General features: G+C 44.0%; 1 non-coding gene across 1 annotated transcript; it reads left to right on the top strand.

Moving 5' to 3' along the window:
* The first annotated feature begins 445 nt into the window (after positions 1-445).
* Trnad-guc (transfer RNA aspartic acid (anticodon GUC)) lies at positions 446-518 on the top strand. The gene has a single exon. It is a non-coding gene; the product is annotated as a tRNA-Asp (tRNA).
* Positions 519-11,574: the final 11,056 nt, after the last annotated feature.

The following is an 11,574-nucleotide window of genomic DNA, read 5'->3' on the forward strand; positions in this document are numbered from 1 at the left end:
TAAATAAAAGATATTCCGTGGACGTATCTCGTGTTACTCAACAAGGTGGAGTAGTGATTCAGACAGGGAGAGTCCATTCGTGAGTAACGAGATTCATCTTCTCATCCGGCTATCGAGATTCATATTTTCTATCGTTTTCATTAATCATTTACGACGAATGCTAAGTGTTGCTCCGTATAGAACGCAGCCGGTTCCCTTCCGTTTGCCTTCCGAATAATACACTACTGGCCATTAAAATTGCTACACCTCGAAGATAACGTGCAACAGATGCAAAGTTTAATCGACAGGAAGAAGATGCTGTTACATGCAAATGATTAGCTTTTCAGAGTATTCACATAAGGCTGACGCCGGCGGCGACACCTACAAAGTGCTGACATGAGGAAAGTTTCCAACCGATTTCTCATACACAAACAGCAGTTGACCGGCGTTGCCTGGTGAAACGTCCGCCCCGGTAGCTCAGTGGTCAGCGTGACAGACTGTCAATCTTAAGGGCCCGGGTTCGATTCCCGGCTGGGTCGGACATTTTCTCCGCTCAGGGACTGGGTGTTGTGTTGTCCTAATCATCATCATTTCATCCCCATCGACGTGCAGGTCGCCGAAGTGGCGTCAAATCGAAAGACCTGCACCAGGCGAACGGTCTACCCGACGGGAGGCCCTAGCCACGCGACGTTTCCATTTTTTGCCTGGTGAAACGTTGTTGTGATGCCTCGTGTAAGGAGGAGAAATGTGTACCATCAGGTCGGATAGTAGCCTATCGCAATTGCGGTTTATCGTATCGCGACATTGCTGCTCGCGTTGGTCGAGATCCAATGAATGTTAGCAGAATATGGAATCGGTGGGTTCAGGAGGGTAATACGGAACGCCGTGTTGGACCCCAACAGCATCGTATGACTAGCAGTCGAGAAGAAAGGCATCTTATCCGCATGGCTGTAACGGATCGTGCAGCCACGTCTCGATCTCTGAGTCAACAGATGGGGACGTTTGCAAGACAACAACCATCTGCACCAACAGTTCGATGACGTTTGCAGCAGCGTGATCAGCTCGGAGACCATGGCTGCGGTTACCCTTGACACTGCATCACAGACAATAGCGCCTGCGATGGTGTACTCAACGACGAACCTGGGTGCAAGAATGGCAAAACGTCATTTTTTCGGATGAACCCAGGTTTTGTTTACAGCATCATCATGGTCGCATCCGTGTTTGGCGACATCGCGGTGAACGCACATTGGAAGCGTGTATTCATCATCGCCATACTGACATATCACCCGGCGTGATGGTATGTGGTGCCATTGGTTACACGTCTCGGTCACCTCTTGTTCGCATTGACGGCACTTTGAACAGTGGACGTTACATTTCAGATGTGTTACGACAACGTGGTTCTACCCTTAATTCTATCCCTGCGAAACCCTACATTTCAGCAGGATAATGCATGTTGCAGGTCCTGTACGGGCCTTTCTGGATACAGAAAGTATTCGACTGCTGCCCTGGCCAGCACATTCTCCAGATCTCTCACCAATTGAAAACGTCTGATCAATGGTGGCCGAGCAATTGGCTCGTCACAATACACCAGTCACTACTCTTGATGAACTGTGGTGTCGTGTTGAAGCTGCATGGGCAGCTGTACCTGTACAAGCCATCCAAGCTCTGTTTGACTCAATGCCCAGGTGTATCAAGGCCGTTATTACGGCCAGAGGTGGTTGTTCTGGGTACTGATTTCTCAGGATCTATGCACCCAAATTGCGTGAAAATGTAATCACATGTCAGTTCTAGTATAATATATTTGTCCAATGAATACCCGTTTATCATCTGCATTTCTTCTTGGTGTAGCGATTTTAATGGCCAGTAGTGTACGTGTTGTTGTGATTCTAATGACCTGATACTATGCGGAAGGCTAAACCCTGACATTCTCTCCTTCCTTCCTCTCCTACTGAAATCATATAACGCAAATACGCGCTGGAAACTAAGTTTGTGTCGACTGCTGTGTGATGTGGAAGTAGCGCCCTTGCCTCTTCGGCGAACTAAACACCTTGGCGTATTTCTGACTGCCTAGAGTCGGGTTTTCAGCACAGGACTTTCATGAACCTGCAGCCCATCTCTGATGTTGTCCTGGAACTCGATCACTGATGGGATATTGTGTCAAGGACCCACGATCAGCGCCGTGATTCAGACAGAACCGCCACTGGAGGGGTCAAGTGCTGCGGGCAACTACATCTGGACGACAGGGGTCGTCTGCGGTTAGCACAGGCCGCAGCAGCAGACAAATGGACCGTAGGGCACCAGGTCACTGCCGGCGCCAACGCTTGACAAAAACAACATGTGAGCCACTACCGTAACGCGGTTGATGTGTCATTACCAACGGTCGGGAACCAGATGTGTTGAAACATGAAGCTATTTCACGTCCTTAGCTTAAACCGATATACGTGGCGAAATTTCCAAAGATTCGCACACGAGTCAGTCGGTGGTGGCCCTTTATGGCTGTTTCTAGCCTGACAGGTGGCAGTTTGACAGGAATGTCTTGCCGAGTTTCTTAGAACAGCTGCCAAAAGGGTTTGGCTGTCGAAAGTTTGAAAGTGTTTTTTGCTTTAGGTACCAGTGGAGGAACTTCAGTACTAGGGGGACACAGCTCTAGGGGGAACCACACACTGCATTAACTGCTGAGGTGTCACGATGCTTTCGTGTGAAGGGAACGCACTCTATAATAATTTTGTGGATTAACTTCCAAAAAAGTCATTCTACTTCCGATGTTTCTTTCACACATGGTAATTCTCGAATTTTATTGACGTGAGAATCGGAATTCGGTGAATTCCACTCAATCTATCATCGTCCATTGTTACGTAATGCTTACGTAGCCCCTCTCATTGGGAAGAAAGTAAGTTGATTGGTTTAGTGACTTTCTGTTGAGTGTTATTTTCGAGTATTTTTGCTCTTCTTTGTGAGATAAAGACCATGCGTATAAATAATGGGTGTAGTTATATCCTTGCCATTTGTGTAATATTTCATTGATTACACACGCTTTTATCTCTGAATGTTTCCATTGCTTGTGCTGTTCTAGTCGCTTCAGTCTGGAACCGCGCGACCGCTACGGTCGCAGGTTCGAATCCTGCCTCGGGCATGGATGTGTGTGATGTCCTTAGGTTAGTTAGGTTTAAGTATTTGTAAGTCTAGGGGACTGATGATCTCAGATGCTAAGTCCCGTAGTGCTCAGAGCCATTTGAACCATTGCTTGTGGACTTCCACATTCTCTTTGTAGATGAGCTATACTGTTACGTAACCACACCACCTTATGTGTCGGGGTTGTTTGCAAAATGGTACTGACTATATATAGTGAAGCGAAAACAGACCTAGCTCAGGCGTGATTTCCCCCGAGACTTGATTTCGTCTTTGTTACGTGTAACATATCTCAGGCCTTCATAGGTCCACAACAGCAGGTGCTAAACGTGCGACAAAATTTAATCATGCTTTCCTTTTAAGATGTCTTGCATTAGTAGCAGCATCGTTGGTCACCTGTAATTTTCAGGAAGTCGCCGAGCAGTGCATCTAGTGACAACATCAAACTTAAAAAAAAAAAAAATTAGAATCAAGTCGCTCCTTTTAAGTCGCTGAGTTTATTTACTTAATTTTGAAGTTATTGGTGTATCCTCTTTGGTTTGGTTTTCAATATCTTCGTAGAGGTTTTCACACTGTACAGATTACAGCCACAAATACAGAGCAGAGAGGATTCCTATGAGGTAGAATCCAATTATATTAAAGTTCTCAGTTGCAAGTTGTATATTTTCAGGTCCTAATCATTAATGCAAGTAGTAAACTGAGATCGACTTTATCAAAATGCGAGGTGAGGTAGTTGAATAAAAACGGTTTTGGCAGTTCTTCGTTGCGAAAAGTTGTCATCTACGTCCAAGCGAAATCAGGTGCCTAGTAAATGTGCTTACACCTTCAAGAATTTGGTAAACCACAGGTGGGAAGAGGAGGAGACGGAGAAAGCCACCTTCTGCTAGTGATAATGTGCAAATACTTTTGTATGGGCTCCAATCCAGAGGGCTGTGGTTCAAACTCAGTTGGTCCTCGTTTTTTTCCTGTCATTTGTAGAAATTCTTCCGCTTTTTGCAACGATTTGTTAAAGTGAAGCTTGCCAACGTTAGTTGCGAATCTACGTTTAGCTGTAAGTCTTCCTATGACTGGCCGGACAAGTCAGTGGAATGACACTCTATACTTGGTGAAGGGGAGAATGAATCAAGAGACCTATTTAACTGAATGAACATTCTAGGAAGCACAGAGCATAGTTATTGGGGTTGCGGGGGTTCTACAGCTGTCGCCGTACCCCTCATCTCTGTCGCCAAACGCCTTCATCCCGACATTCTTCCTCCTCTATTACTCTTCCCTCCGTCGCTTCTTTGATACCCCTTAGCCACGCTTTCCGTGGTCTTCCTCCTCTTCTACTTCCAGGACGCTGCCATGAATGTACTCTCTTAGGCCACTAGTCTTCATCCATTCTTTTTACATACCCAAACCATTCTAGCTGTCTTTCTTCTATTATGCCTATAATATACCAATGAGTCTGCGACCTTTCTCTTATTTCCTGATTTCTCAGTTGGTGAAGTCGGCATATTCCACACGGTCTTCTCAGATGGTTCATTTGTAAAGCTCCAAGTCTCGTTTTAGTTCTTCCTGTGATTTCCTTGCACTCACTCCCACAGCATGTCACTGGTTCCACAATGGATTTATATAAATGCATGCTACCTTTTAACCCCATTTTTGAGGACCAATGCACACGATTTACCCGTCCTTCCCTGTCTAGTCGGTTGCTGGATATCTCTGTCATCTCTTCCATCACGTGATAGGATTCTTCTTATTCCGTATCCGGATGCACCAATTATATCTTCCCTTCCCAGTACTTAGCAACGTAGTTTGCTTTGTCATTGACTTTCAAAATATCACCTTTAGTGCATGCTATAGACATATCTGGGCAAATTAGTAGGTGATCCAAGTCCTGTATTGCTCCGCATTCACTCCTATCGCTATCACTGTAACCCCATTTAAATAGGTTTGATTTGCACCCAGTTACTCCAGTGCGCAGCCGGTTTAATGACCTCCAAGTTGTAAAAGGTAGTTGGAATCCTCCAGATCCCTCCTCAAGTAGTTCCATTGTGGAGTGTGGCACCATTTCTTCCCAAAGAGATAGCCGCCTTGCGGCGGGCTTGGTGGCGAGCTCTTCAGTAGTTTCAGTGAAACTCCTGCGGGATTTCAGCCGGACACGTTGTTTTCGGTGCATATGCATCGGGTGTCGAGGATTATTCTTTTGTTTTGATCTTTCGATCTCGGCGGCTACTTGTCTGCGGATAGTGGGTGGTGTTATGCCCATGATGGGATAAATTATGTCTGTGGGAGTTGGTTTGAGGCGTCCTGTGGCAATACGTACAGTTTCGTTTACGGCGACGTCAACATGCTTAGTGTGAGCAGAGTTCCTCCAAACTGGCGCCGCATATTCCGCTGCTGAGATACTCAGCACCAGACCCGTGGTGCGCAAAACGTGTGGTTGAGCTCCCCACGATGAACCTGTTAGCTTCCGCAGTATGTTGTTCATGGCACAGACCTTTTTTTTAGTGTTGTGCCAGTGCTGCTTAAAAGTAAGTGCTCTGTCCAGTGTTACTCCCAGGTATTTTGGGCTGTTTGTATGTTTCAGCTCTTCCCCTTCCCACATGACTCGGAGTTTCCGTTTGGCTTGTTTGTTCCTAAGATGGAACGCGGATACTTGAGATTTACTAGGGTTTGGTTTGAGATTATTGCCGTCGTAATAGGTAGCAAGTTCTGTTAAGGCTCCTGTGAGATTCTCCTCCACTTGTTCAAAGGTTTTATCCTGAATGGCCACTGCTGCATCATCAGCATATATGAACATTCGTGTCTGGTGGCTGATGGGAAGATCATTGGTACAGATGTTAAATAATATTGCAGCCACGACACTACCCTGTGCAAGTCCTTTTTCTGTGTCCTCCATCGGCTGTTTTTAGATTGTAAGGTTACATAGTAGCGTCTGTTCTGTTGCATGCATTGCACGAACATAGAAAGGGTGTAGTCCTTAGTGACATTATACACTTTCTGGGTAAGCAACTTATGGTTAACTGTGTCGTATGCAGCACTGAGATCCAGGAATGCGACCCCAGTTACTTCTCCTCTCTGATAGCCGTCTTCGATGTACTGTGTGAGATTAAGGATTTGGCCACAGCATGATTTTCCTGGTCGAAATCCAGCTTGTTCGTTAATGAGGGCTTTGTCCACATAATCAACTTTGCGTTTGAGGATCATTCGCTCCAGTACTTTAAATAAATGACAAAGCAGTGAGACAGGCCGGAAATTTTTAGCTTCAGCTGGGTCTTTCCCTGGTTTTAATAATGCAATAACCCGAGGTTTCCTCCACAGTTTAGGAATTTGCATTGTTGTGATACAGTTATTCATTAGCTCTAGGATCCATGCTTGTACTCCCGGTCCAAACTGTTTAATTTGCTCAGATCTCAGATCGTCGAGGCCAGCGGCCTTATTGTTTTTCAAATCGTTGATGGCATCTTGTAGCTCCTGAATGAAGAACGGGCGAGCTAGGAAGCTAATCTCCTCGTTCAATTTTCTTTTAATTTTGCCATTCCTGATCTTCCTTTTAGTTTTTACGCTCATGAGCAGTTGGTGAGCTATCGGATCAGGTGTAACTTCACTGTAATTTGGTTGTGGTTCTGTTGGGTCGTTGTTGAGACTTTTGACCAGTTTCCATGCCTTCCTACTGGTGTGCTTCATGTCCGTCCCTTGTAGGAGGTTGCACCACTTTTCCTTTCTCGCTTCGGAGATACCAGACGTCAGTACCTCACCTGCCTGGATCGTTTCCTCTGAGAAGGGGTCCTTATTGTACAGTTCTTCATACTTTTTCAGAGCTTCCTTGCTGCTACCATTGAGTCCAGCGATATACTGGGTGCGGCACCCTCTAGGTATGCGCCGTCGAGAGATTTTCTTGACGAGGTCTATAAAAGTTTCATATGATTGTATCTCTGGTTTAATTTTCAAGATCACCTTATCAAGGTCCTCTGTGAAAAGTTCCCAATGAGCTTTTTGAAGTTGAAGCGTCTCTTGAAGGGCATTACATCTGATTTGATTACTGCGGTAATGCAGCAACTTATTGCTCTGTGTTGCAATCTTGGAATTGGATCCTCGATTTGCTTTACAGTTTGCAGGGATACCTTTTCGGAGACAAAGATGTTATCTGGATTATATCCTCGTTTCCATCTTCCACTGTTAAATGATGCAGGCAACTTTGGGTCATGTATCAATTTCAGTTTAGCCCGGTCTGCCCAGATCTCCAGCATTTCGCCATCGTCATTTGTCTCTTTATAACCCCCTGCGAGACCGTGACAGTTAAAATCTCCTAGTACAACTTTAATGTTTTTTGAATGGAAATTTCCAGGCTCCGAAAATTTGAACCTCGCACTGGGTGGTTTGTACACGGATGTTACAGTACATGAATGTAGCTCAATAGTTAAAATTTCTATATTTTCTTCGCAGGTCAGAGCACAGGAGCATACGTCTAAGTTCGGTTTCACAAATATAGCACTTCCGTACCTTTCGTGTGGTCTCTCAAGAACTAATTTCATGCCCTGTATTTTTGGTCTATGGGTAGTTGGTGCTCTGTGTGTTTCTTGTAACACTAAAACATCACAGTTGTTTCGTTTGCACATGTAAGATAATAAAATTTCTTTATTTACAGATAAGCCGTCAATATTGCAGGAAGTTGTCACTAGTGATGGTCTTGATAAAGGTCTTTTTTGAGTCTCTTCGGAGAGTTACGTGATGGGATAATACCTAGATACTTGTTGTGGACAAGAGGGAAGTAAATTGGGCATTGACGGATATCTTTTTTAAAATATATATAGAATTTAAGTATCTAGGTATTATCCTACGTGATAGGATAATACCTATATACTTAAACTCTATACATATTTTAAAAAGATATCCGTCAATGCCCAATTTACTTCCCTCTTGTCCACAACATAGATATTGTGTCGTCTCGAAATTAATTTTTAAATCCCACTTTTTATACTATTCCAACAACTTCCTAAGCATGTGAGATACTCTCTTGATCGGTTATTGCGACGACCTGTTCATCTGCGTAGGTAAGTGAGTACACACACTGGTTCCCTACTTCAGTGCCCATTCCTGTGCGACTTTCTACACGATAGACCCAATGCCTTTTGTACATACTTCTTAAAGGACGAGAGACACAGATATCGTTGCTTCATTCCTTTAGTTATTCTGAAGGTATTCTAGTAATTTCTATCCCCACTTTAATGGATTGCCGGCCGCGGTGGCCGAGCGGTTCTAGGCGCTTCAATCCGGAACCGCGCGACTGCTACGGTCGCAGGTTCGAATCCTGCCTCGGGCATGGATGTGTGTGATGTCCTGGGGTTAAAGTAGTTCTAATTCTAGGGGACTGATGACCTCAGATGTTAAGTCCCACACTGCTCAGAGCCATTTGAACCATTTTTAATGGCGCATTTTGCCGACTTGTAGACGTTTACGATAATTCTTACGTAAATTTTTGGCAATTCCTCTGACCACAGCAATTTGAATAACAGCTTTAATGGCATCGTGTCACATGATTTCTGAAGATCTATGAAGACCAAATGACGGTTTAGATTCCTTTCCAGTCTCTTCTCCATTATTTGTGTTAGGGTAAACGTTTTCTACATATAACCTGCCTCTTCTAAAGCCACTTCCTTCTGCCAATTCCTTTACAAACTTCTCCATACATGATTTTACAATCCTCTCGTACAGCTTGCTAATAGAACTCCTGACACTTAAGCCACGATAATTTCTACACACTCCCTGGCTTCCTTTTTTATGTATGGGACTTAGGTACGCTAAGTTCCACTCTGCTGGAATTTCCTCCCTATACCACATACATTAATTAAATAAGTTTTTAATAATTCATACAGAATGTTTGGGCCATACCTCACCTCATAATATGCGCTGAGAGCAAAAGAAAGGAGGTGGAGTTGAGGCTAGCAAAAATGAGATTAGCGGAAAATTCAGTGTCAAAACTGGAGCCACGTAGTGGACGAAGGGAAGGAATTCTGCCGCCGGTAAAGAAGGGAACTGAATCGCTTGAAATGTGATGTTGCATAAGGATGCCGTCAGTTACACCGACTCACAATAAATGAGGAGACTCTGCACACAATTGTTGAGGAGAGGAAGGGAGAGTACAGGGAGACAGGGCAGCTGTTAGGATAGCACGGAATAATTTCCAGGGTGCTAGAGCGAGCGGTAGAAAACGAAGTTGCAGAGGAAGCCGGAGGATCGAGTATATAGGTCAAATAACATAGGACACTGGGTGTAACTGCTTCTCTCTGCTAAAGAGATTGGCACAGAAAGATGAGAGGAAATAGCGGTGGCTGCATCAAAACAGTCAGAAGACTGATGACCAAAAAATCAGCCGTGTCTTTTTAAAGGAAACCATGGAAAACTTAAAACTGGGCCTTGCATATCATGTAGACCAGCGCTTCCCAACCTTTTCAACTGCGCGGACCCCTTCTACAGTTGAAAATACATGGCGGACCCCTAGTCAGTCAAGAGCAAAAGTAACTTTAAATTTCAGAGCGAAACCCATGGGAACCGAACTGAAAGCTTCTTAATGCAAGTGCCATGTTTCCAGTGCACCCCCCCCCCCCCTAAGTATCAATAGTCTTGTTCTTCCTTTGGTCGTCCTCCCTCCTCATTCATTTGAACTGGAAACTTCCCTTGTTGTGAAGGCAATGGAGAAACCGCACCCTTCTTCAATGATCCCGACTTCAGCCACGGATCCTTGTTAGAAGTAATAAACTGGTCAAAAATCGACTTATGAAGTAGGTAGTGCACTGACAAAGCAAGTTTAACATTTAATGATGCCTGGGGCTGCATACGTGCCAGCGAGCGCTGTGATTGGTCGACAAAGCTCGCTCTGCGCATGCGTAAAAGGTTTCAGCGCATCTAGCGTCGTGAGCCGGGTCACAAACGACCCCCGTATTGTTGCGAAACGGTCGATCAGAGAAGCCGCATTCTCCGGTACTAAACTGCGTATGCGTTCTCACTTAGGAACCGCAAAGGCTGCTTGGGAATACAACCTGAAGTAAAAGTACATGTTTTTCACACGAAAAAAAAGTGATGAATTTGATTTTCACATCTTTATTCAATAATTTTACTTATTATTTTACACGATTTGTTGAAAGGTAGCCGCGGACCCCCTTGAAAGAGCCGACGGACCCCTAAGGGGTCCGCGGACCACAGGTTGGGAAGCCCTGATGTAGACTCATATCGCAATTTAGTAATTATGAAGAGTTGACTGAAGTCTAAGACGATCGTTCGGAAGAATCAGTGAGGAGAGGAGTGGGATATTAAAGCACTAAGGACTGATGAGGTACGTTTTAAGTTTTCCAAGGCTGTATATATTGTGATTGTTAATTCCACTATAGGCAGTTCAGTTGAAGAGGAATGGACGCCTCTAAAAAGGGCAATTATACAATTTGAATATATGAGTATAAGTAAAAGAAAGGTCACTACGAAGAAACCTTGGGTAAGAGAAGAAATACTTCAACAGACTGACGAAAGAAGGAAGAACAACAGTATTCAGGAAAAGACAGGAAAACAGAAATGTGTCACAAACGAAATAGAAAGTGCTGGAAAGCCAAGGTGAAACGTCTCCAGCAAAAATGAGAAGAAATCTAAACGGAAAAGGCAGTCGGAAGATCTGATTCAGCATACTGAAAAGTCGAACAAACCTTCGATGAAATTGGATGCAAGACTGGCAACATTAGGAGTGCAATGGGACTTCTCTCTTAAACGAGAGTGGATAGGTAGAAAGAGTACATCATACGCCTCTACGAGAGGGAAGACGTATCGGATAGCGTGATGAAAGAAGAAATAAAATGATATGACAGATGTTAGGCTGCAGTATTACAGTTTAGTAGAGCTTTGGAGGACTATCGATCGAATAAAGCAGAAGGGATAAATACATTCCTTTGAAATTTCTTAAGTATTTGACAGGTATGACAAGTAAACAGTTGGTTTGTAAAGTCTATGAGCCTGGAGACTTTCGGAACGGTATCATACACCGAATCTCGAAAGTAACAAAGGAAAATGAGTATCATATCTTTCGCACAATTAGCATTCAAGCTGCTGATAAGAATAATATGAGGAAAAATGAAACAGAAAATTGAGAGTCATTTAAATGATTGTCAGTGTGGGTGGAAGTTAGGAAAAAGCAACAGAGAGGCAGCTCTGAAGTTGCGACTGATAATCCTGGAAAGACTTAAGAAAAATAGAGACACTTCCACGGGGTTTCTCGACCCAGAAAAAGCGTTTGACAAAGTAAAATGGTGCTAGATTTCAAAAATTCTCAGGAAAATAGATGTAAGCTACAGGGAAAGAGAGATGGCATGCGACACGCAAGAGAACACATGGGGAAAAATAAGAATGGAAACAAAGAACGAAGTGCAGAGACTAGAAAGGATTTTTAAGTTGTCCTCAATGTTTCCCACTGAATGGTTTTCTTCAGCAATATGGGCT

This window comes from Schistocerca nitens, chromosome 6, assembly GCF_023898315.1.
Source record: "Schistocerca nitens isolate TAMUIC-IGC-003100 chromosome 6, iqSchNite1.1, whole genome shotgun sequence".
Lineage (NCBI taxonomy): Eukaryota > Metazoa > Arthropoda > Insecta > Orthoptera > Acrididae > Schistocerca > Schistocerca nitens.